This window comes from Polistes fuscatus, unplaced genomic scaffold (assembly GCF_010416935.1).
Source record: "Polistes fuscatus isolate 324 unplaced genomic scaffold, CU_Pfus_HIC Scaffold14, whole genome shotgun sequence".
In the NCBI taxonomy this organism is placed as follows: Eukaryota; Metazoa; Arthropoda; class Insecta; order Hymenoptera; family Vespidae; genus Polistes; species Polistes fuscatus.
In genome coordinates, this window is record NW_025113042.1 from 4,294,869 (window position 1) to 4,320,090 (window position 25,222).

The following is a 25,222-nucleotide window of genomic DNA, read 5'->3' on the forward strand; positions in this document are numbered from 1 at the left end:
TTTAAAAATCGTGCATACATCATTGTTTAGAAATGTAAAACAAAACCTTTTGAAACATTCAAGCAAGCTTTGAGTTTGCAACGATATATTATAACGGTCAACGATTTGACTCTGGAAGAAAGGTATTCTCGTTTCTCGTTTAAAATGTCTTCACAAAACATCGGCATGTCATGTATTTTTAAAAGATATTTCTAACACAGGAAGAATAGCTTTTATATTGGACGTGGAGCATGCAAAAGACGAGAAAACCATCTCTCTCTCACTCTCTCTCTCTCTCTTGTATTTATTTTAAAAAAAGAAAGAACGTCATTGATATTGAAATTGTTACGTGCGTCGAAAATAGATGGAGATCTCGTTCGTAAACGCAAAAAAATCAATCGATAAAGGAAGATTAAAAATAGAAATAATAAGGAGATAGATTTAACCGAAAAAATTCTAATTAAAACGAAAGACAAAAAAAAAATAATGCAAAGTTTCAACAACGTAAATTGAAAGTTGCAATGACGTTATCACTTGAGCTTCTACCTTACTAAAGGTAGCGAAACTTTTATCGGTAAAAAAAAAAAAAATTACGAAATAATGATTGCAAAAAAATACGGATAGAAAATTAAAAAGGAAACTTAAAAACTAGTTATCTATTAGTTTTATCGACAAATTCTATATAAAACAACTACTTGCAGTAATAATAATAATAATAATACAATCAGAAAATTCAAAGTGTCATTTAAAACAACGTTTACGAGAATATTAATGGCATCGTAATCGAGAGAGGAAGCGGAGAATAATCCTAAAGTTTTGGGGAGAAGTAAATTCGATAAAGTTAGGGTAGTTTAAGGAATGGAAGAACGTTGAGAACCATCCGCCGATCTTATAATCGTGATATCTACTAACGGAAAAGAGAGAGAGAGAGAGAGAACATAACGGGATCCATGATTCCAAATGAAAGATACTTTGGAAATTGTCGTAGTGATCATTCGAATTCGACCAGTCCGATTTTCGATAGAAGATAGTTCGTTTGTTTCCAAAGCATTCGGAGTCTGACTCTGACAAGGCCGTATCTACTGCATTTTTCTTGTCCCTTTTATTGGCTCGAATTAATGGTCTCATACATTTCTAGAGTTTCCGATAATAAGGAATATTTTCTTCCCGTTTCTCGTCTTCTCGACGTTCTTCTTCTTCGATTATTATTATCCAAAGGTAATCACTATAGCATCTTAGAATCTTGAAATTACTCTTTTCGTTCATATTGTACATACCAATTGAATTTACTTAGATTGTAAACGTTTTCATAAATTGTTTTGTTCCTTGGATATTATAAAAGGAAACGTTATAAAAAATAAATCACGAAGGGATAGATTTTAAATGGTATTATATTTGTGTTATATATCGTTCGATAAAAGATCAAAATATAATTCATAAAAATTGTATGAATTGTAATAGAATTAAATTGAGAGAAGAAAAAAAAAAAAAGAAAAAAGAGGAAAAAATATGTTCACGTATATTTATACGTAGGGGACGAATACACGTATGACCTAATTTAATCTAATACATGTTAAATGTCAGATATGAAAACATGCAGATGCATTTGGATGGAAAGAGAGACGCGTAATTTTTTCCCTTTAAAATGCTATCCCTTTTAATAAAAATTCTCGTATTAAAGTAGCCGAGAGGCGATGCGAAATAGCGTTGAATCTGTGAGTCCTTACGAGGCGTTATTACAACGTGACCCCGTTTCATTTATTTGCTCTCAGCATGGAGAAGCTTGCGTGAGAGAAAAAGAAATCTGTCCACATAGAGAGAGAGAGAGAGAGAAAGAGAGAAAGAGATACAGTAGTTGCATTCTGAGTTCATATATAGACTTGTATTATATTTTAATACATATTTCTTCCAATACATTTGCTAATAATTTTTTTTTTTAGAAATAATTTAATATGTCAATTAATCTCAATCAAATCGGTATAGAAATAAATATGGAAATATGAACGTGGTTTAATGAATTATATTTTTAAAATATATATATTAGTATACGTATACAAATGCATAGAAAATATATTTATATATACATTGAAAAAAATGTATTATCTCCATTGATAATACAAAAAGCATCGTTTAAAGCGAGAGCTTATCCTTTGGATCGTTCGATAGGAATGAATTTCTCTAGAAATATAGTTTCAACAGGTAGTAATCGTCAGTGTCATCAACAGGTTTAATTATCGATAAAAAATAATAGGTAAAACATCGAGTCTTTGATAAAATATGAAATACTTATTACATCGCGTTAACAACTATCGAAAACACATACTTGTATACTTTTACTATATATATATATATATATATTATTTTTCTTTTCTTTTACTCGTTCTCTCTCTCTCTCTCTCTCTCTCTTTATCCATCTATCTTTTTTCCATTACATTTTCATTCGTATCTTTGTGTTGGTGTAATCTCCATTTATTGTATTAAATGAAAAGCGAAGATTAAAATACGTAATTTCACGTTCGTTTCTCTCGTAATCATAGGAAAAAACCTTTGTCTCCGCGGAAAGCTTTAAATGAATAATTGTAAGTCGATTAAAATTTGTCTTCTCCCTCCTCCCCGTTTTTCCTTTTTTTTTTTTCCTTTAGATTCTCTTTGATCTTGGAATTATATTTCTTTCTTTCTTTGTCTGTCTATATTTTGTTCGTTCTTTGTATTGTTCATTTCTTTCTATCATTCGGGGATAGTGATTTTGGACGTGCGAACTGGATGCCTTGCACCTGTCATATTTGTCATCGTTAAGGTTCACCGCGTTTCGGCTTTAATTACTCTTTCGTTTAACTCGAACGACGAACCGGCGTCGAGTCGACGATAATACAGTTGAAAAAGTGGAAAGGTTGGTAATACTTCTTTTTTTCTTTTTTACGCGGAAAGACAAGGGACCATAATCGTGATTAATGTTACGTGCATTTGTATATTAGCTTCGGTGGAGAAAATTTTGTTTCGTATTTTTCACGTTAAATGGATTCAGAATCGTATAATAAAACATCGTTCGATAACATTAATATCGAATCTTACGATAATTGCATTTATTTGATAGGTTACGACATCGTAGGATCGCTAAATTTCTTTTGGATATTATTATTTTTTCAACAAATACAAAAATTAGAAATAATATAATCAATTATATTCGCGAATATATTCTTATTATTATTTATTGACGTTCGTATCGATTTACTTTTGTTAAAGCTATGTTTGTATCAATTAATAATCGAGCTTTATTAAATCCTTGCGCGAATGCTCTTACTTTTGATACAATTCAATATTAATATTCTAACTTAATATACTAAACGTGCGTCTGCATGTGTTCTCGTTAACGCGAATCACTTTTGATTAATTTAATATCTTCGTCGTGTCATGAACAACATATTCTACTAATTATTCACAATCGGTCACGTTGAAATCGATCGTTAATAATTATTTGTAAGCATACATTTTCCTATTTACAAATAATATGTTAAATTTTATCAATTTTAAAATATCATCACGTCATTCTACGTCCAAATATATTATAATCGATAATTTTTATCGCGCAATCTAAAAACAAAGTTTTCACAATTATCGGAAAATGTTTAAACGTCTCGATAAATGCAACGAAGATAAAAAAAACACCGACACGTGTGCGGAGCGAACGAAAATATAAGAAATATCTATTTGTAGATGATCAAATTTAATCGCATTTCTTATCACACCTCGTACACTCAACGCTTATATCAAAAGTTTCCAATATGCTCGTCACTTTTTTGTTTCTAACGAGAAAGAAAAAGAAAAAAAAAAACGTCTCGTTAAAAGACTTTGCTCTCGTCGAATCGGTTATTCGATGAATAATTAATTAATACGAAGTGTCGCAAATGAAACTGATGTATCAACTTCAAACGAAAATTCCATCTTTTTTTTCTTTTTCTTTTAAAACAAAGAAGAAAGAGAGAGAGAGAGATTGGTGAGAGTTGGTGGGGTTCAGTTGATCGGCAACCAAGCAGAAAGACAAAGGAGTAATAAAATAAAAAAAAAAATAAAAAAAAAGAAAGAAAAAGAAAAGGAAAGAAAGATTTTCACGACGTGAACGTTATCGTCGTTCTTTCGCGAATAGTAATTATCGGGAAAAAAGAGAAGAAGAATTTTTTTTATATCTCGCAGGTAGTACCCGTAAAATTTTCACTTATCTTGTTCATCCGTTTCACGGCCCTTAGTATAGAAGGGAGGATAAATTGGATAGTCCGAGGAAAGGCTACCGTGGAAAGGGAACTCTATCCAATTTGCAATGCACAGGAGCAGATCTCTTTCTCTCTCCCTCTTACTCTCCCTTTCTCTCTCTCTTACTCTCTTTGCTAGAGACTTCGAGTACTGCATTACGTTTCTACCATAGTACTCTTCCGAAAATAATTTCACTTTGTTCCATTATGCATATTCTAAATGTCAACCCACGTATATGATTTTATTCATTAATTTTCCTACATTAATAGAAATAATTAAACAACCTATTGTCTAAGCGAAGATTTGAGAACTCCCATCGTAGTGTCTCTGTGTACGTGTGTGTATGTGTGTGGTGTGATGCGACAAAAAAAAATAAGGAAAGATATTTACAGATGTTTGCAGAGGGATGCAATAAATGCATTATTCTTGTAATATAAACAATCGAGGAATCGTATCGATATATTTGCATCGAGAACATTTCGTGCTTCGTTAATTTTCAAAGGAAAATCCTTATCGAACTACATTATTAAATTATACGAAAGTAAACGTATACGTACGCATACTACAACTAATACATTCGTGTTACTTATATACGAGCTGGACTTTGGAAAGACGGAAATTTGCTACCCTTGCGATTTATGCTTTTCGTAACTCGGGGAGACGAGATATGCAAGTAAAAAGAGAAAAAGGGGTGAAAGGGGGGAAGGGTAGGGGAAAGTTATCCAGAATGAAAATTTCACGTTGGCATTTAGGGTCGTCCGCTGAGGTGCCGTTACTCAGAACTCGCTTACAAATACTACTACTACTACTACTATTACTATTACTATTACTATTACTACAAGTGCATCGTGGATCGGTTTCCTTGAATTCACTCTACCTTTCACATTCTATCTCTTACTCACTCACTATCATTTTCTCTCATTCTATGTGCGTATTTCCTTCTAGATTCTCCAGAGACTTTATCTTCTTCCAAGACGTTAGAAACTTTAGTAAAAACGTTAAATAAATCTAAGAATACGGAAACAGATGGAAAAACCTTTCTTCGTTCTTCTCTATAATATAACGTTAACTGTAACTTTCGTTGGAATACTCTTAAAACGTATTTAACGAGATGACGTTATTATTATTATTTTCTTTTAAATTCTACGAAAGATAAATAAAATATTTACAAAGTATTTTAAATCTTATTATTAATATATAATTTAGGATTATTCGTTAATTAAAAAGACTCACGACTGTTGGTAATCAATGATCATCCATCTCAATACCTGCAACAGAAAATAGAATTTGTTTAAAATAATTTGCACGATGAAAAATAAGAAGAAAGGAAGATAGAAAAAAGATTTATACTCGCGATTATAATTATTAATTATATTATACAAGATTTATTATTCCTAATGCTGATGGAAAATGCATGGGAAACGTATTGAATCCGATAAATATCGTATTGAAATAAAAATAATACTTGTAATAAGAAATAGTAAAAAAAAATAAAAAATAAAAAAGGATAGATTAGAAGAAAAGACATAAAGGATAATCTTTGAATTCGTAGTAATCCTCTTAAACGGACGATGGCTCCATAAAACAGGGAAATCGTTACTACCAAACGAGAAAGTGGCGACGTTTGCTTGAAGTAAACATGCCCCACCTTCTCGATATGCTCTCTCATTCTTTTTTCTTTCTTTTTCCAAGCTTATCCTTTTGCTAGAACCCCGTAGTCCTTTCAAAGTTTTACGCGTATATGGACACGCGAATGGAAAGGAATCAACGGTATCAACGAATTTGCATAACGCGTTGCATGAAATTTACATGCTATATCTTTCTCTTTTTTATTTCTCTTCTTTTCTATTTCTATTTCTATTTCTGTCCCTGTCTTTCTATTTCTCGTGCTCGTACGTGCTCCCTGACACTCTACGGATTAGTTCTGAGAAATATAATTAATTCCGTCCGCATATCACGGCCCTTCCGCGCGCGAAGTACTATTATGTTGATGAGTTTAAAATTTCAGAAACGTTCGGTGAAATACGTACTATTTCTCTACCTGTACATACACTTATTTCATCCAACCACAATTTCAACTTTACAAAGTGTTACGGAAAAACGAACGACTCGTGATGGAAATATTTTATTGTCGTTTAATATAAAAAAAAAAAAAGAAAAAAAGAGAGAGAGAGAGAGAGAGAGAAAATCGCCGTGACGTGTATTAAAGTTAAAAAAAAACAACAACAAAATTAACGATTTATTTTCTTATTTTTTTTATTTGCTTTTTTTTTTTTAAAGACCATTCTACCAGTTCCGTTATACTGTGCAAGGTCTATGGTCAAAGAACTTAAGATGAAACACACACACAAAGTATCACTCTCTCTCTCTCTCTCTCGTTTTTTCCATCCTTATTTCATTCACTTTATTTTTTCTAAAACTTCTTCTTTTTTCCTTTCTTTAAAGAGAGTCGTTTCATAAAAGAACAAGGTCTACAGGTTCGAGACAGTTTATTTCCTTCTTTCTTTTCCGTTTATCTCGAAAAAGGGATACTCTATTTCGTTTAAGATCTTTTCTGTTCGTAATTTTCTCTCTCTTTCTCTCTCTAACGCACGCAACAAACACATGCACTGCACACACATACACTCTCCTTTATTCTTTCTCTTTATTCGCATAGGAAAATAAAATAAATATCAAGACGGACGTTTTTATAAAGAAAAATCAATTTCTTTAATATCTTATCGAAGTAACGACGCGATAAATCAAGTCTTTTTTTTTCTCTTTTCTATTCTTTTCTTTTCTTTACTTTTCCCAACGCAAAATTTCTTTATTTTATTTCCGTCATAGATTATACGGAATAACTGAAGGCATTGAGATGGATACAACAAAATTTCATTATTTTTTTTCCGATTGAAGAAATATTTATATTTCACCAATAAAATTCAATTAATTATGAATTAATTTGATAAACTCGATATCGGAATTATCAAGCCCCTCCAAACGATGAAAACTTTTTTATTCACAATAATTAATATAATTTAGATTAAAAGTTTCCTAAAATATCCTACAATTATCATTAAACATTAATTCTTAGAATCGAGTAAACTACAACGATTTTTTTTCTTTTCTACTTCTATATAATAACAATCATTATTAATAAAATAAAATTGAAAATAAATTGAAATAATAAATGAACGTTTATAAATTTAAGTTATTTTGTTTTATCGACGTGCTGTAGTATTCCCTAAACATTTCTAACAAGCCGAATAAGAAAGTTTCTACGATTGAGGGGGGATGACGGAGAAGGATGATAGAAACAGATAGACGAGTGCAAGAGAAAGATAAAGATAAATAGATAAAGACGGAAAGAGAGAGAAAGAGAGAGGCGAGAAGGGTGGTAGATGCATCCAGTTAAACCAGGGGGGAAGGGAAGGGGGTAGCAGGTCTGAGAACTACTCTGTTTGCTAATTAGTCGGCACCGGCACATTTGCATCCGCGTTCACGCTAGTCCCACCTTCCCCCCCCCTCCCTCCTCCGTCACTATCGTCTGATGGCGTTAACCTTCTCATTAAACGTAATTGTTTGCAATAATTTGATGCCACCTGTCTCCCCTGTCCCTTCATCCCCTCTCCTCCCTCAGCCCTCTCTACCAACTCTCTTGCTCCTATACAACAAACTTCTGCTTCCTTCCCTCTCTCCCTCTCTCTTTCTTCATCAGGTTGCTGTTTGTTCTCCTTAAACCATGCATCACAGTCCCCTAATTCTGACTTACTCCCCTTCGCTACCCCCCAATCCTTCTCATCCCTTATTCGTCCCTCATTCGTCCCTTTTCATGGTTATCTTACGATCGTACGTGCGCGTGTTCGATAGTTTTCATTTATATATATATATTTATTAGATTTCATATGATAAGGAGAATTGTTTATTAATTAATTAATAATTATTTCTAGAAGAAATGATTGATAATGTAATTTAAGGTAGAAATAAGATTAAGTGGTTTACTGAAAATAGAGAAATCAATGATCTTAAAGAGAAGGTATTATCGATCGATCTAGGGCTTGAATTTAGGACAAACATGGGACACGACACAAGCATGCTAATTAATAACCCTCGTGTAGAGAGAGAGACCTCTTGAGTATGGTTTAATATTCGTGTAAGACGTATAGTTGAATTGCTTGTCAATTTACAATGTACGGTTGATTGTTTTATTGCTTATATTTATTGTTAATTATTTGGAGTAATTATTATCGAGTCAATTTTGTTATATATTTTGTTTATCTCTCTACTACTACTACTACTAATTGTTTCTAAAAGTATTGGAAAATCAATATGTTGTTAGAGTAATTTTTAAATATTATAGAAATAAATGAATTTGATTAAATTATCCAATATATCGGTTTAACGATAATATTTTATTTTAACTTTAATACAGAATGCGTTAACCAATACTCGTCGTTGCGTTTATGTTAAAATATAGGGATGATATAAGAAGATGAAATAAAGAAAAATATAAGAAGTGAGAAACTTTTAGAAAGTAGAAACTGTTACTTCTCTGAACCAACGGGATCTTACATCTTTTCTTGAAAAGGCAATATTATTTTCATCGATATAAAGAACTCTCATCATTTTCTTCTTCTTCTTCTTCTTCTTCTTCTTTCCCTTTTACCTTACCTCTCGAAGAATAATAGCCAAAAGGTATTGTAACGAACTTTACCTGTCATCCTTCGCATCAAATTATCAAGAAAGATATTTCAGTAAATGATCGGAGAAGTTTGTGCAAAACTCGAGAAAACGAATTATTAAGAATTTTATTTTCTGTGTATATGTGTATGCATTTATACATGCATACATATATGATTTTCTTTATCTCGAAATATTGGAATATATCGTGAAGAAGCTTTCGAAAAATATTTGCTCGTAAAATTTATTTCTTACAAGAGAAAGTATACGTTGCAGATATATTATATTTGTTTGTTTTACAGATCAAGTATAGAATCGCGTTAAAGTTTTTAAAAAGGCTAATTACAATATTTTACAATATTTTACAATATTTTACAATAAAATAGATGATCTCAAACTGCAGATAGTTATATACATTTATATATATAATTCTATTTACAAATATGAATTTGATTTTGAAAGTTTTCTCGATGCTGGACGTTCAAAAATAAAAATTTACATCGTGATAGGTTCTATACTTCACAAAATATTTCAATTTGTTCGATATAAAGGAAACACATCTTATACATACTTCAACTACGTACTATACATACAAGATAAAACGAAATGAGATGAAAAGCAAAGAAGAAGAAGAAGAAGAAGAAAGATTTTCCATCATTTTTCTTATTTTCTTTTTATCTTACTCTTCTTATTTTCTTTTTTTTTTTTTTCTTTTCTACGTGTTACGTTCCATCTTTTTATCTTTATCTGTTAAACTAGTTGGAGAGAAGAGGGCTGGTGCTCGCTTTTCGTATTTTCACGTACCACTCTCGTCGTATCTGCTGTCAGCATAACTTTTCTCAAACCGTACGTGTCTTCGGTTCGCGATTTTGCATCGCGAGTTCTGCATCGCGAGTTCTGCATCGCGATTCTGCATCGCGATTCTGCATAAAGATTCTGGACCGGCATCGGGAAAGAGCCAATAAGCATTCGTGCGCAATAAATCCTTCCCACTTCTCTCGTTTTATACTCGCGAACTTCGACTCACCATACGGTGGCTCGAAAGAAGAAAAAGAACAAGAAAAAGAAAAATAAAACGAAAAGGAAAAGTAAAAGGAAAAAGGTAAAGGCTATAAAAGGGGTCAGATGGGGGGGAAGAAGATCGAGGTAGTTGAAGAAACGTGAAGGATTTGGAAAAAGTTTGTAGTCTATGCTCGCGTAACGCACCAGAAATTCGTCTAAGAATTTGCTCCTATCGCAATCTGGACATTTTCTTTGTGGTTATTGTTAGTAGATAAGATGAGAAAAAAATATATTATATATATATATATATGTAGGGGGGAATTATAAGAGGTTGAAGAACATACATACGTTTGTAGAATTCGAATAGTTTGAATATATAATATATGTATAATATATTTTTGCATATTTGAGTTATCATATTTCAAAAGATTTTTCTAACAATTTTGATTTATTATACAAAGATTCTTATGATCGGAATAAAGAGTATGAAAGTAATAACGAATAATAATAAATTTGTTGTTTAATATATCAAAATCGTATCCATTTATATAAATTATTATGATAAAAGATATTAAATTTCATTTATTATAAAATATTTTTCATATTCCACGAGCTATATTAGTGCACGCTAATATTTGCGAGTTAATGTTACAATAAAACTTTCCTTCGTACCGTAAAAGCTGAAAAGATATGTTAAAAAACATTCGATATAACGGTAAAAGTTACCCCAACCATCCAACCATTAAAATGCACTCGAGTATACACCAAAATGATCACTCTTAGCAAACGTTTTCACTCGTCGTACTATTATTTTAATCATGATAGCAATAATAATAATAAGAAAGAAAGAAAGAAAGAAAGAGAATCGCGTATTTTTCTCGTTGAAAAATAAACCGGGAAGAAAAGTCGGAGCATATCGCGGTTTTCTCATTGAGAGATAAACGAAAGAATAAGCCAGTTGAAGAAAAAGTAACAGATGGACGTAAAGAGAAAGGGAAAGAGAGTTAGCGTGAGAAATAAATATAAAAAGAACAAGAAAAACATGACGAAAAACAAATAAAAAGTAAAATACAAAAAAATACATACATACATACATACATGAAAACGTGTTAGTAGGAAAAGCACACAACAACCACCGAGACTCGAAGATCATGAAACGACACTCTTTCATTCTTAGTAAGCGTATGTGAGTGTGGGTGTGAGTGAGAGAGAGAGAGAAAATCGGCTAGGAAGAATAAAGGGATCCTAAGCGGCTTATCTGTTGACGATGCACTGTATTTTCCGCTGATACTTTCTCTTTCTCTCTCTCTCTCTTACTTTTAAACTTCCATACACAAGAAGAAGTAATGTAGTAGTAGTAGTAGTAGTAATAGTAGTAGTAGTGGTGTAGTAGAACAGAACACAAGGAGTGTTCTCGCTTGATAGCCGTGTCGTTTTCTCCAGCATAACCCGCCCTTATCCCTCCCTTTATCCCTCCCTTTATCCCTCAGCGACGACTTCGTAACCACCTAGCTAGTCTACCACCATCATCGCCATCCTCTTGGCCGTTTTCTTTCGAGGAATATCACAGCTTTCATCTTCCCTTACGTTTTTGCGTTCGAATCCATAAACGAAACGACAGAGATGATATTTTTCTTTCTTTCATTTTCATTTTCATTTTTATCTTTTATTTTTTTATTTTTTTTTACTCTTAAACATACGTCACCATTCACATCATTTCTGTATTTACTTAGATAGCTAGCAGACAACTTATGAAACGTTCGTTAAAAGAGAAAAAGGGTCTGTGATGTAGAGGGTATGGTGGGGGGTGGTAGGTTCATGTAGGAAAAATATAAATAATTATTAATCACTCAATATTCTTTCGAGTGTTCTTCCTAGATTTTCCAAATCGATGCATTTTGACAATGTTTTATAATGGAATGAAAGATAATCTCGTGTAATTCAAACCTTTTACCATAGATTTTAAGGATTATATATAGAGAGGGTTGATGTAAAAGATCGGATGGATACCGTGTTGGACGATTTACGAGACATTCATTACGAGAGAGAGAGGGGAGGAATAAGAGAAAGAGAAGATGTGACATGAGATGAGAAAATGGGCAAGAAGAGGGTTTAAATTAATTGCACGTTACGTTACTACTTACTTGTCCTCTGAAACTACGAATTATGGGACTTTCTATGTCGAGTTACTGCGATAAGAAAATTATTGAAAATTATTGCAAAATGTTATTTGTATTATTCGTCCTTATTAATCAAGTTCTATTGTATAAAAGAATGTGGATGAAAAAAATAATTAGGTGTTTAATTATTTAAGATTTACGCGATAATTATTTAAGATAGATCTTGAAAATCCTTCTTCGCAAATTCAGATATGAAGTAATAAAATAATTTGATCAGATGGAAGATAAAATAAAAGTGCACTTTACGTATTATATATCGTTAACGTATATACATGAGTGAAAACATATATAAAAAGAAAAAAAAGTATATAGGATGATGTAGAAAAAAAATTGAACGAGCGATATGTAATCGAATCTTTTGATCCTTAATTATTTTGAAAGCAAACGTAGGTATAGTATTGACGTTGGTTAATCAGTGGTATAACCGAAGGGTTCTCGTAACGTAATTTTGGCTGGGATAATTTAAATGGATCAGAGAGCAGCTATTTATTCACCTTTACCGTTGATTATCCATTCGTGTCGCACGCTATCGGCTAACACGGCGTGCTTCCCATTTTGCTTCCCATTCTGCTTCCCATTCTGCTTCCCATTCTACTTCCCATTCTGCTTCCCATTCTGCTCTTTTGATTTCTCACCATTTTATCCGTCTATTTGTCTCTTTCCCTCCCCACTCCCTTCTCATATCTGACTCTAATCGTAGGGTTTTACAATAATAATGAATAATTGTCAAGGAAGATTGATAGTATCGAATTGTTATCGTTTGTTGATACCTTCGTGATAAAATTGTCTCTGTAAATAACGATTATTTTATCTTTCATTGAAATTTTTTAATTATCGTTTAATAACATTATTTGTAAGCTACGTTGATTAATATCAATAAGTGTGTAATTCGTTTCGCGATATTCTTCTTTTTTTTTATTTTATATTTATATAAAATTCATTTTAATTAATACGAATATTTTTATCGTTATTTTCATTCGATTTAAATTCATAATATATATATGTATATATTATATTCAATTTTATTTACGGATGAAATATCACTCTAATTATTGCAATATGATAAAATGAATACGCGTGTTATTTAAAATAGGAATAAGTATAATATATATATAATATATATATTTTTTTCGAATTATTATTCAAAAAATTGTGAGAAATTTTGGTAGAAAATATTCGTTTGTCGTAAAATCAAGCGTTAGAATGAATGGTTCAACTCGATGAAGATAATTAAAACTATTATGTAAACTCGCTAACGATGATTCCATACCGTAAGAGAGTTTACCTTGCAGAACAAACTTTATCGTTCTTAGCATACACCATCGATTTTATCGTCGAACTACTAAACTACGGTGGTATCGTCGTTAAGCGGATTTCAAGATGTAAGAATACAATTTGTAAGATGAAGAAAAAGTAACAGAAATTACAAAGAAAGTAAGGAATCGAAGAAGAGATATCTCGTTACGCGAATATCGTTAGAAATTTGTTCGAGAAAATCGTTTCTCCTTAGAAATTCATACTCGATCTATCATTAATATCATACGTATGACTGATTTCATTTTGGATTTCAAGATATTATCTTTGATTTGCATTCAATTCAATATTTTTATCTCGAGTTTCATCGATTTAATATTAAATCGTTTAAAAATCTGTGACATATATTACGAAAAAAAATAATCACCCGTACAATCACGCATATAAACATATATACATATATATATATACAATACAAATATAATTTTAATAGGAAGAAAAAAAAACAAGTTGTTCGTAGAACGCGGCAGAATTTTTGTTAATAATCGGATTAAAATATAACATATCTTGTTTCTCTTGTTCCCAATTACAGAAAACACGTTAGCAAAGATTTGCCGGGTTAGATGGATATCTGATAGAGAGAGCGTATATACCGGGTGTGTCGATAACTAACGATATTATCGGAAATAACGTTATCGGTGAGATAACGCGGCCTTTCTGTGGAAAGAAGTGGATGAACAGGGGATGAACAAAGAGGACGGACGAATAAAATCTCGTTCCATTGAACGTTCCTAACGAATCCCTTTTGTATTCGCATTTTCCAACGTTGAGAGAATAAAAATAAAACAAAACAAGAGAGAGAGAGGGAAAGAGAGAGAGAGAGGAAAAAGAGAACGGGAAAGAGGAGAAATGATTGGGGGCGGTTTTAAACGGGACGTCATTTCGACGGTTTTTCGTAATAAAAAAAAAAAAGAAAAATGTTCATCGAATGAGCGATGAGTCGAGATATGAATTTGAAGAATTCCCAACTGGTATACAAGACGCGAATATTTTAAACAGTTATTTAGAAAAAATGGAAAACTAAACAATTTTAATATCCACAATGGGGGAAAAACTATTCGTACGGTTATTAACAATTTTTGTTTCCAAAACGGTAATACGTAATTTATCGATCATCGAAGAAAGACAATGGTTTAATTAACATTGCAATTAACACGCGATTTTGTTTTATTTTCCATTTTTACAAACTATCATTCTTTCTCTCCCCCTCTCTCTCCGTGCTTTCTTTCTTTTTTGTTGTCGTTGTTGTTGTTTTTCTATTTGTTTTAGTATTCGACAACGCGTTGTCAGGTGGTACGTCGCTTTGCAACGAATGCCATCCGATACAGCCGGTACAACTTGCCATTCTTTATCCGTTAACACGCACCGTTGCAAGCAATACACGCGTCGATTTCTACTTTCGATACAAACTCTTCTCGTGTTTGTTATCCGCTACTTGTTCTGTTTTTTTTCCCCTTTTTTTCTCTTTTTTTTTTTTTTTTTCATTTACATTCACGCAACGATTTACTAGCCATTGAAATGTTTCGGACATTTCCTAAACAGGAAAGCCAGAGAATCACCCCCAGACGTTTAGGTATTTTCAATTATACGATTGAAAATTCTCGACGTTTTTCCTTCCCCCGATAGTCAAATGTCAAATTGCAATCTTTATCACATTTTTTCTACAACTTTTATTTATACAAAATGTAAAAAAGAAAAGATAAGAAATTTCTTATTAGAACGATTCTCAATGATACAAACGTTGATTTCATTTTCCTATTTTTTCCCCCCATGAATTTGCAATCTCATTTGTTACGGTATAACGAAAAAAGAAAAGAAAAAAAAAGAAAAAAGAAAGAAAAATATTACTTCGCGCATTGTTCAAAAATTAATTACAAATTTCTTTGACTTTTCAATAATTTTCACGAATACTTGTACGCAACAACGACAAGAAAATAACATCGAGGAATCAGCAGCTGCGTTGAAATATGCGAATGGAAATAAAGAAAGGGAAAATAATGGTATGGGAGAGAATAAAAAGGGAGGAAATAAAAAGTAGAGACATTTTGTTAGCGTGAAAAATTATTAAAACGTTTAAAACGTTGTCGTTAGTTCGTTCGTTCGTTCGTTCGTTCGTTGAGAGTGTAAGAAACGATTTGCAGAATAAAAATTACATTACGTTTGAAAGAACGATTGTACAAGTGTGAAAGGTTCGTTTGGAGAGTAATATAACAGGACGTGTGTTAACATTCACTCTTACATGCATGGATACGCAGACCCCTATATCCACCCGCACTCATGATACATGCATGAGCTCATTTATATGTTATAAACATATCGAATACAAGGACATATACATCCCTTGTTTTATATTTTATAGATTTCATCTAGCAAAAAATTATAAATTCTGCGGTAACGTTCGATCTGTTGCAACGAAATTCATACATACGTGCGTGACAATTCATGACTCGAACGTTTCCTGATAAACACCATCAAAGTACGTAACCCTTCGAGATACGTTTTATCGATGTTACAATAAATTGTTTCGAATCGTTCGTTCGTTCGTTCGTTCATTCGTTCGTTCGCGTTGACGACCTCACCGTCATTTTGTAGATACGATAGAGAAAAACAAAACAAAGTGAGAGAGAGAGAAGAGAGATCGTTAAAAACAATCAAGCGTCCTCATAAAATTGGGCAAACGCGAAAAACAAGAGGGTAGAATCGATTCCTATCGACGCGACGCATGCACCTACTCACAAAAAAACCATATATACATATATACATATATATATACATATATATATATATATCTATATACACACACACGCGTGCGTTTACACATTGGCTTCGAATCGAGTTCTCGAGAGGTTAACGACGCGTTGAGAGGGAAGAGGATCGATTTGCAATTGTAATGTTTTGACCTACGGGGGTAAGGAGGGGTGAGGAGGGTGTGGGTTAGGCGTGGGGTGGGCGTTTGGGCGGAGAAGGAGATTTGACTTTTCATGGATGTCAACCAGCAGCACGAAATACATATTTGCGTTTTATTTAACAATCCTCCTCCTCCTCCTCCTCCTCCTCCTCCTCTTCCTCCTCCCACGGCCCCCAATTTTTCGTGTAGATGTATATTTGTTGTTGTTGTATTTGTTTTACTTTGTTCCGTTGTTGTTTTTTTATGGATAAATCGACAGCGGTGCAACGCTTCCGAACGTTCACGAAGATTAATTTCGTTCGTAGTATTCTCCTCCTGTTTCTTTGTTAACACATATATTTTCATAGCACGTGACTTTTTTTCCATTCTTTCGTAAGTATGTAAATATGTAAATAGGGAAGTATAGGTTGCTGTTCTTGTATAACATGGTCGTTAACTTCCTGAAAAATGTCGTGTTAGTAGAATAAGTGTTGGTACGAGACGAAAAAATTTGTAGAAGAAACTAAATGGGGAGAGAGTTGCTTCGAAGAATTAATCAAATTGCGTGTAGAGTATTTTTTTTTTTGTGTTTTTTTTGTTTTTTTTACTTTTGATAAATATGATAAATGTGTTTATTTATAAAATTAATGTTACATCGAAAAAATATGACTCTATTATTTAAACACACGGCAAATATTTGTTATGCAATTGAATAGTATATAAAAAAAAAAAGAAAAATTATTTTTACGCGTTATACGTACTTTGTCCGTACTTTGAACGAATGTTTTTTTTATTATTTTTTTCTTTTCAATTCGCTAATTGCATTATATCGAGAAAACTGTATCGTAAAAATACCGTATAAAATTTGGGCCATTTGTATACGTTATTACGTGACAAGTATTAATGATAGTAATTATTTATTTGCCGGAGATGGGCTGAGTGAAACCTGAATATGTATTATTATTTGAGAATCAAAGGTTGAGAACACACTGAGCACGAGAAGTTCATTCGTCTTGAAATCGTCTACGAAACGATAGCTAGTTTCTTTTCTCACGCGATGTAGGAATAGGATTGGTAGATTAATCGAATCCCATTCTGACAATTTTTCAACCTAGAAATATTTAACGTTAGTATATTATTTATTTATATATATATATACGTTCGCTCGCGATTGATAGAAGAAATAAAAATTTATAAATGAATTCTCTTCCTTCGCGTATCCGAAGATCAACATTAATTCATTTCAAGTAACATTTTATATTATGTTAAAGTTGGAAAAAGATTTTGATCATTTGAAGATACGGCAAAAAAACGAAAATGGTTTGTGTAACTCGCTTGAACGAAACCACGAAGGACGAAAAAAAGTATGCGAAAGATGTGTGACTGCCAGCAAGAATATATTTTTCACGCTTCGTTGGTTACTAATATACAAAACGTCATCTCTTTCGAAAAAATATACACAGTTATATAATATATATATATATATATATAAATAAATTCATACGAATTCTTCAGCCGTCTTAGTCGTTCACGTCACATCGACAATACCCATCGTCGTTTTGTCGGTTTTTCCATCTAGAAAAATATAATTTATACTCGAGTTCTTGATTTAACATTAGAACCAACTAAAAAAAGAAAACTAGACCAACAGTGACGAATTAAATTGCCGCGTGTAAGACCATTGGAATATCAAAAAAGCTCAGAAATATTTCCTTCACTTGAGGCTTTTTCCATTTGACTTGATTCACTTCTGTATCGTATATATATCTAATGAAAAATTCTTTAGTTTAGTTTAGTAACAAAATTAATATTCGAGTTACAATCGTTACGAAACATTAACGTAACGTTCAGTTAGAGAAAATAAAGAATAGAGTAATGAGGTACTAGACACAAAGCAAATGATCTAATGAAAATTATCGTACATCAGTGGGTAGATAGGTATAAAATCATCAATGGTTCCGTTTACTGATTAAGCCTGATTAATTGGAACAATGGTAAACATAGTGGGATTGACGTTAACACGCCTGTACGTTTGATCTGCTCTTGGTACTCTCTCTCTCTCTCTCACACACACACACACACACACGTGGCATTTTAGACTGTTCCTACATCCAAAGTTCCCTTTTAGCTCGTTCAGGCACCATAGTCCTCTATCTCTCTTCCAGGTAAATACGTTCACAGCATCCAACGTTACAGAGAGGTTAATGATAATGTAAGTTCGCGTCTGGCAACCGCAAATCCGAGAGTCCTAACAGTGGTAAGTACCGGAACGGAAATTAGACTGATTCTATTCCTATTTCCTGGCTATAATCCAAAACGTTGTTGAACTACTAATAATTACAATATATAGATATATATACACGTATATTAAATATGAAAATTATTAAAACATATTTAGGAATATTTAGAAATACATTTTATATTTAATAATATAAATAAATATTGTATATAATGCATTTTATATATACATTTAAGAATGCATTTACACGTATAGTATACATATTTCGATAGATTATTTAAATACATTTACTCGAGGGGAAAAATAATCACAAACATTATATTATAGTGTATAAATGATTTATTTTAAAAATCGTATTATACGTCACACGGGAATATTCGTAGATAAGATAAAAATATCTTTGATATACTATTTTATTAATACCAGTCGTATATTTGTATATTCGCGTATGAATGCATTTGTATTGAGTTTTTGTCGAAAAACGACGAAATCGAAACTCGATTTTTCAGATACGATCGTACGTTCCTCCCTCTCTCTCTCTGTCTCTCTTTTCTTTTTAAAAGAAATTCTATTGAATGAGTTAAAGAGAGAAAGAAAAAGAAAATGATCGATATATATATATATATAAGCAAAAGATGAATCTAAACGACAAGGTGCTCTTCATCTGATGAAACGATTATTATTCTTTTCTATCTCTTTTATTTCATATTCTCACACGGAAGCAGTAAAACGTGCTTGATTTAAAACCACGATTTATATTCTATACCTACGATCAATTACTTTTATATAGAGATATAAATCCATCGTAACCTCACCACCAATCGCATTTACAAATATAGGACTCGTAACTTGGTAGGATATGAAATGATAAAAGTGCAATAAAAAAAATGTTCCTTTCAAGTTTTTTTCTTTCAATTCTTTTTCTGCATATTTCCGAATAGAGAGAGAGAGAGAGAGAGAGTGTCTCTCGCTGATAATAAAGTTTTAATTCAATTCACGGAACGCGCTTCTCTGAAAATGCAATTGATTTTGTTTTTATCGAATTAAAAAATGAAAAAAGGGAAAAATAAACTCGAGCACACACAAAGATTTTGTTAGAAACAATTTGATCACTCGAATGCAATTGATATTTTAATAAAACAACCTACCTAATGAAGAATATAAAATAATAATGATATGATTAAAAAAAAATCATGAAAAATGAGAGTCAACGAGATTTAGTCGGATCGTATATAAAATTTTAATCGAAATTGTTGTTAAGAAGAAAGGAAGAAAATAAGAAAATAATCCATTTCAAAAAGAACGATAGATGAAAGCTTGTCGATTGGCAGAAAATCACACAGACGGTTGGATCATCAAACGACATATGAAATATAAACTATATATACAATTTTCATAGTTCTCTCCCAGTTTGGATATTATTGCAAACGAACATTGTTATACTGATACTGCGATACGTTATCCGAGGGGTTATACCGTGAAACGTTGAATTCTCCTATCGAAACCATTTAAATGTATCCGAACAACTAACACGCGCGCACAGAGAAAACTTTTATATATGTGTGTGTGTGTGTGTGTATACGCTTGTCTACCATTTCTCATGCAATAACGCAAGTGCTCGGAAATTTTATGCCCCCTACGTAATCGCGACGTCTGCAATTTTGTCTGTTAATTATTCGTATCGACGCGACGTGCAATTTCATCGCGCATCCACCACCACCACCACCGACCGAGGGATTTTAAACCACAATCTTCATATCTGAACGAGCCTCGATAACGGATTTGTATTCTCGGCCAATAAAAAATAAAACGGAACTATAAGATAAAAATATAAAAATAAAAAAAAAAGAAATGTGTGCATATACGATATAGCGAGGGAAATAAAAAAAAAAAATACAAGTAGATGCATCGATAGCACTTTATCAATGTACATTCGTACGTACGTATGTACAAGCACGTAAATACACGTAGATATGTATCTGAGTATGTACTTATTAAATATGTACAATCGTCGGCAAGCAATAATAACCAATAGTATGCATTTATTCCAGGGGGATTATTGAACGTAACCGAATTACGCTTAATGTTACTATTCGAAGTATTCCAACGAGTAATAATAAATTATTAAAGAGACAGTTTTAAGAAAGTTTCGAAATTTTTCTTTCGTCATTTATTTATTACATCTTTTTATTTTTTGTAATACTTTATATTGAAAATATTTCAAAGTTATAACATCGAATTATTTTCGGAATAGTAATACAAATTGTATGACAGATTTTAAATTTAGATCTCTCCTTGTATCACTTTTGGAGAAATGTTAGAAGGAAGGAAAGGAGAAAAAACATTGTCGCGAGAAAAGATAGCGTTGAAATTAGATAGGACGTAAGGATGAATAGGAAAGATCCAAGTGAATTCTCTTTGTGATCATAATTAAGAGATAAATGAATGCACTTGCACTTTTAGAGGGAGGTATTAAAACGTTGCATTTCTCGACGGAATCGCAAGCGTTTCAACGTGGATCCAATAACGGGTTTACCTTCTTTCAGAAAATTACGATCCGGTTAACTGCACACACCATGGCACACTTATAATATATATCGGGTCGGGGAAAATATTTCTTCGTAATTTTTTCCGATAAATAAAATTTTATAAAATTACTAATTCTATATGTAAAATATGATAAAAATATTACTCGTCGTCGTTTAATATTTTCCATTGAATTACGAAGAAACTTTTTCCCCGATCCAATTTAATCACACGTATACGATACACACATACTTCTATACAACTATACGATACTTCTATATAAAGAATACATGGATGTATATATCCAAGGAAAGAAAAGCCCGTCGAATGGTATTGTACTTTTACTCGCGACAATTAATTTCCGGTAGCTTGGACAGTGGCACTTTATTACTCGACGTCTTTCACGAGAATGCGAGAGAGAAAGGGAGAGAAAAAAAGAAAGAAAGTGATGAAGAGAAGTAAAAAGACGCTGGAGAGACTCAGACAGTTGACTACACCTAACGTTTCTCTTCCTTCCTTCCTTCCTTCCTTCCTTCCTTCCTTCCTCCCACCCACCCTCTTCTTTCTCCCCGCATCACTTTCTTCCCTTTTCCATTTCTATTTCTGTCTCTTTTTCTTACCCCTACATAAATTTTCCTTCCTCGCACCTTTCCTCCAACACACTTTATCACGTATAACTTTACTACCCGACATTTATCGACGTGATGAACAATACGTTAAATAATAATAACGTTAGCTCGTGGAAAAAGAAAAAAAGGTGCTTCGTTATTTTTTATTCGATCGTTTCATTTTCTTCTTTTTTATTTTATTTTTGTCCTCTCTCAAGAGATTCAAGTAGAACCCTTACCTAATGAGATATTTTATTTTTTGTTATACTAATTCGACAATTTTCTTTGCAATTAATTTTTTTTCTCTCTATATTTATTATTCAAATTTTATATATATATATATCAAGAGTGAGATAAAAGATTGACAAATTTCGTGGAAAATATAGAAACAGTATGTGTCGTGACTTTCTTAGGGTAGGTGTTTTAGTCGTCGTATTTCGCGATCTAGCGGAAAAATATCTGTGAAAGTACCTTATCACGGTAAAGAGAACAGTTCTTTCCAAATGTTTTCTATCTCTATTTCTTTCTCTCTCTCTCTTTATCTTTCTTCCTGTATCCTATCGTAACGATGTCCATCCGGACCTTTTCTACGATCTGAGAATGACCGCCATCATCACGAACGTTTCTCGTTTCTCGTCTCTTTTTCGAGATGCAATCGGAGACTCGAATACTCTAAAACGTGTTGCGAATGGATACGCATTCCCCTTCCAACCCTTATATATATATATATTTTTTTTTTTAAATAATTGAACGTATTAAGGAATAAAAAATAAGAGTTAAAAGAGAAGATTAGAGTGCGATGAATTAATTGAAATTCATTTAATCGAGATAATTATGAATTTTTTCTTATTTTTTCTTTCGCGATTAATAGAAAATATATCATCGAGTTTAGCGGCAAGGAATGGAAATGAAATTGTCTTTTAATTGCATTTCGAATCTATACAAACATGCATATGCGTATATACGTTTAATCGATATCAGATTAATAATAGTCAGGTAGGATACATATTTGAAATTGTATTGGGCTAATCAATAGATTTAACGAAAGTTCAATATTACTTTTCATATTCAACCTGAAAACGTTGAAATCTATTTTTAATGGAATTCCAACTCCAGAAATAAACGAAGTTGCGTTAACGAGATTAATGTAAAATAAAGCGAAAAGTGACCTATTACGTTTATATCGACGTGTATGTATAAATGAGAGGTAATACTCAATTATATATACGATAGATGTTCGATGAATTTCGTAGTTCTTCGCCTTTCGATATTACCAGTTAATTGGAACAACGTAATTACAACATAATTAGGTCGGAAGTACGTTTCAACGTGTATGCTAAGTACGAGTAACTTTCGTGCTTAAGCTAAATACAATTTGAATATCAATTTATTATTTATACGCGCATACAAACATTTTATTGATGTTATATATTTATCGAGAAAAAACTTTGATCAAGCGAACGTAAGATTTGAAATATCACGATAAACTAATCCATTTGCAGATAAATTTTAGGCGAATCGAATAAAGTAAAAGTCGATTGGTCGGAGGGAACAAAGACCGATCATCTTTTCTCAATGTTTTCTAACTTGTCGAACTTTTCGCATTATCCGAGAAATAAGTTTGTTTTCTTTACCCTATCATTCTTTCTCTTCTTTCATCTCTAGTTTTATTTCATCGAATCGAAATTCTTATTACTCGTAAGAACGTTATCCCTTCTCGCAGAAAATCCTTTCAAATCGACGAACGTATGTTATCCCTCCTATTCTTCTTCTTCTTCTTCTTCTTTTAATTAAATAGGTCCAGAATGTTTCTTCTTACGACGCGGTGGAAGCTTACGCGAGATAACTTGGATGGAAAATTATGAGAAAACCCTTACACATACTCGTACGAGAACGTACACTTAGTTATTTACATTTATCCTGATCAAATTTAACAAAATACATATACATTTTTTTCTTTTACTAATACTTCACGTATTTCCTATATATTGGGTTGGGGAAAAAGTTTATTCATATTTCAACGCAAAGATTTTCTTCGTATCTCGTATATTATTATTTTCTCGAAATTATTGAAAACCATTATGCAATGTTAACACGATTTCGATTAAATCTTTGACGCCAAAAAAGAAAAGAAATTATTGTTACTATTTTTGTGATAAAAACGAATGTGTATGTGTATATATATATATATAAAATATATTTCCATTTAAATCGAAGTCACTCGGTATGCGAAACTGTCTGGTTTGCTACACCTGCATAACAGGCAGTTTCTAGCTTGAGCTAAAAGTCGTACGACACAACCTGTGCAACCGAGTAAAATCTGCTTCAGATTGTTATTGGATATACACGAGTGTTCTATATTACTGATATACCCGTTGCTATGCTATGCACCATTTGTATCTCTATGTTCGCGAAGAGAAGACAGAAACAATTTACTCAACGTTATGGAGCCACTTGCTGAGAAATAGCGAGCTTATATCTAACGAACTGTTATTATACCTCGACTGCTTCAAATGAATATTTCAAATTATCAAGGAAAATCTAAATTATAGAAATATAAGAAACACGAGTTTGTCTATCCTCTGATTATTATAAATTTATTAATTAAACGATAAGTTATATAATACTTGAATATTGTTTCTATAAATTATATTGCATAAAATTCATCAATGAAGTGCTTTTTACGTGAATTAAATTCTATTAAAAATTATAACTAGAAAGCAAATCAGTAATGGTGTTAACATGTAGAAATATATAAAAATGTTGGAACGTATGATTATTATAATAAAAAAAATAAAAGACAACGGGGGGGAGGGGGTGGAGAAGACTTAGCAGTGTTCTTAGTTGAGATCATTGAAGGATATAAATCAAATAGTGGATAGCCATGAGATACGAGCTAAAATACTTCGTACTCGGCTGTGCAATCCTTTATGAACGACATTAGATTTAATAGAAGAAACCCACGTATGACAGTTTTATAATGTCGTACATTTTCTCTTCCGTTGCAATTTATATGTCGACGATTCCTTTGTCCTACGCGTTAGAGAACCAACTTGATCGTGAAAAGAGAAAAAGAGAAAAAAAAAAGAGAAAGAAAGAAAGAAAGAAGGGAAGAAAGATGGAAGAGAACTTTTTATTGCCAAGGATTCATACGTAATTGATAAGAATATAAGAGAAAAAAGAAATGTTATCGGAAGTAAGTAAAACGTGCGTTGCAATTCTTTCTTTACCTTTAAGAAGACATAGAGAGAAAGAAACAAAAATAGAGAGTGGGGCATAAGGGTGGGAGGGGAAAGGGGGGAGAGTATAGTGGTCGTATCGCAATAACTATTTCTCGAATTTTCCTCGAGCTTTCCAAGTTACTACCGCTTCGGTTAACGATGTAATATAACATCCTTTTGTTCTCGACATAACGTAGAGCACGGGTTCTTCCGGATACTATACACCATCGTGCTTTTTTCCTTTTCTATTTTTTTCATTTTTTTTCTTTATTTTTTTTACGAGAAAAGAAGGAAAGAGAGTAGTTACGGAATAGTGTTTGACGATTGTATTCGCGAGAATGAGAATAAGTAGTTCGCAA

At 32.2% G+C, this 25,222-nt stretch overlaps 1 long non-coding RNA gene across 1 annotated transcript in view; it reads right to left on the reverse strand.

Moving 5' to 3' along the window:
• Nucleotides 1-5,460: 5,460 nt before the first annotated feature.
• LOC122514176 overlaps nt 5,461-25,222 on the reverse strand; it is a 51,704-nt gene continuing 31,942 nt past the window's right edge. The window contains exon 2 of the long non-coding RNA XR_006302977.1: nt 5,461-5,495. This is a non-coding gene — a long non-coding RNA (uncharacterized LOC122514176). The remainder of the gene's footprint in view (nt 5,496-25,222) is intronic.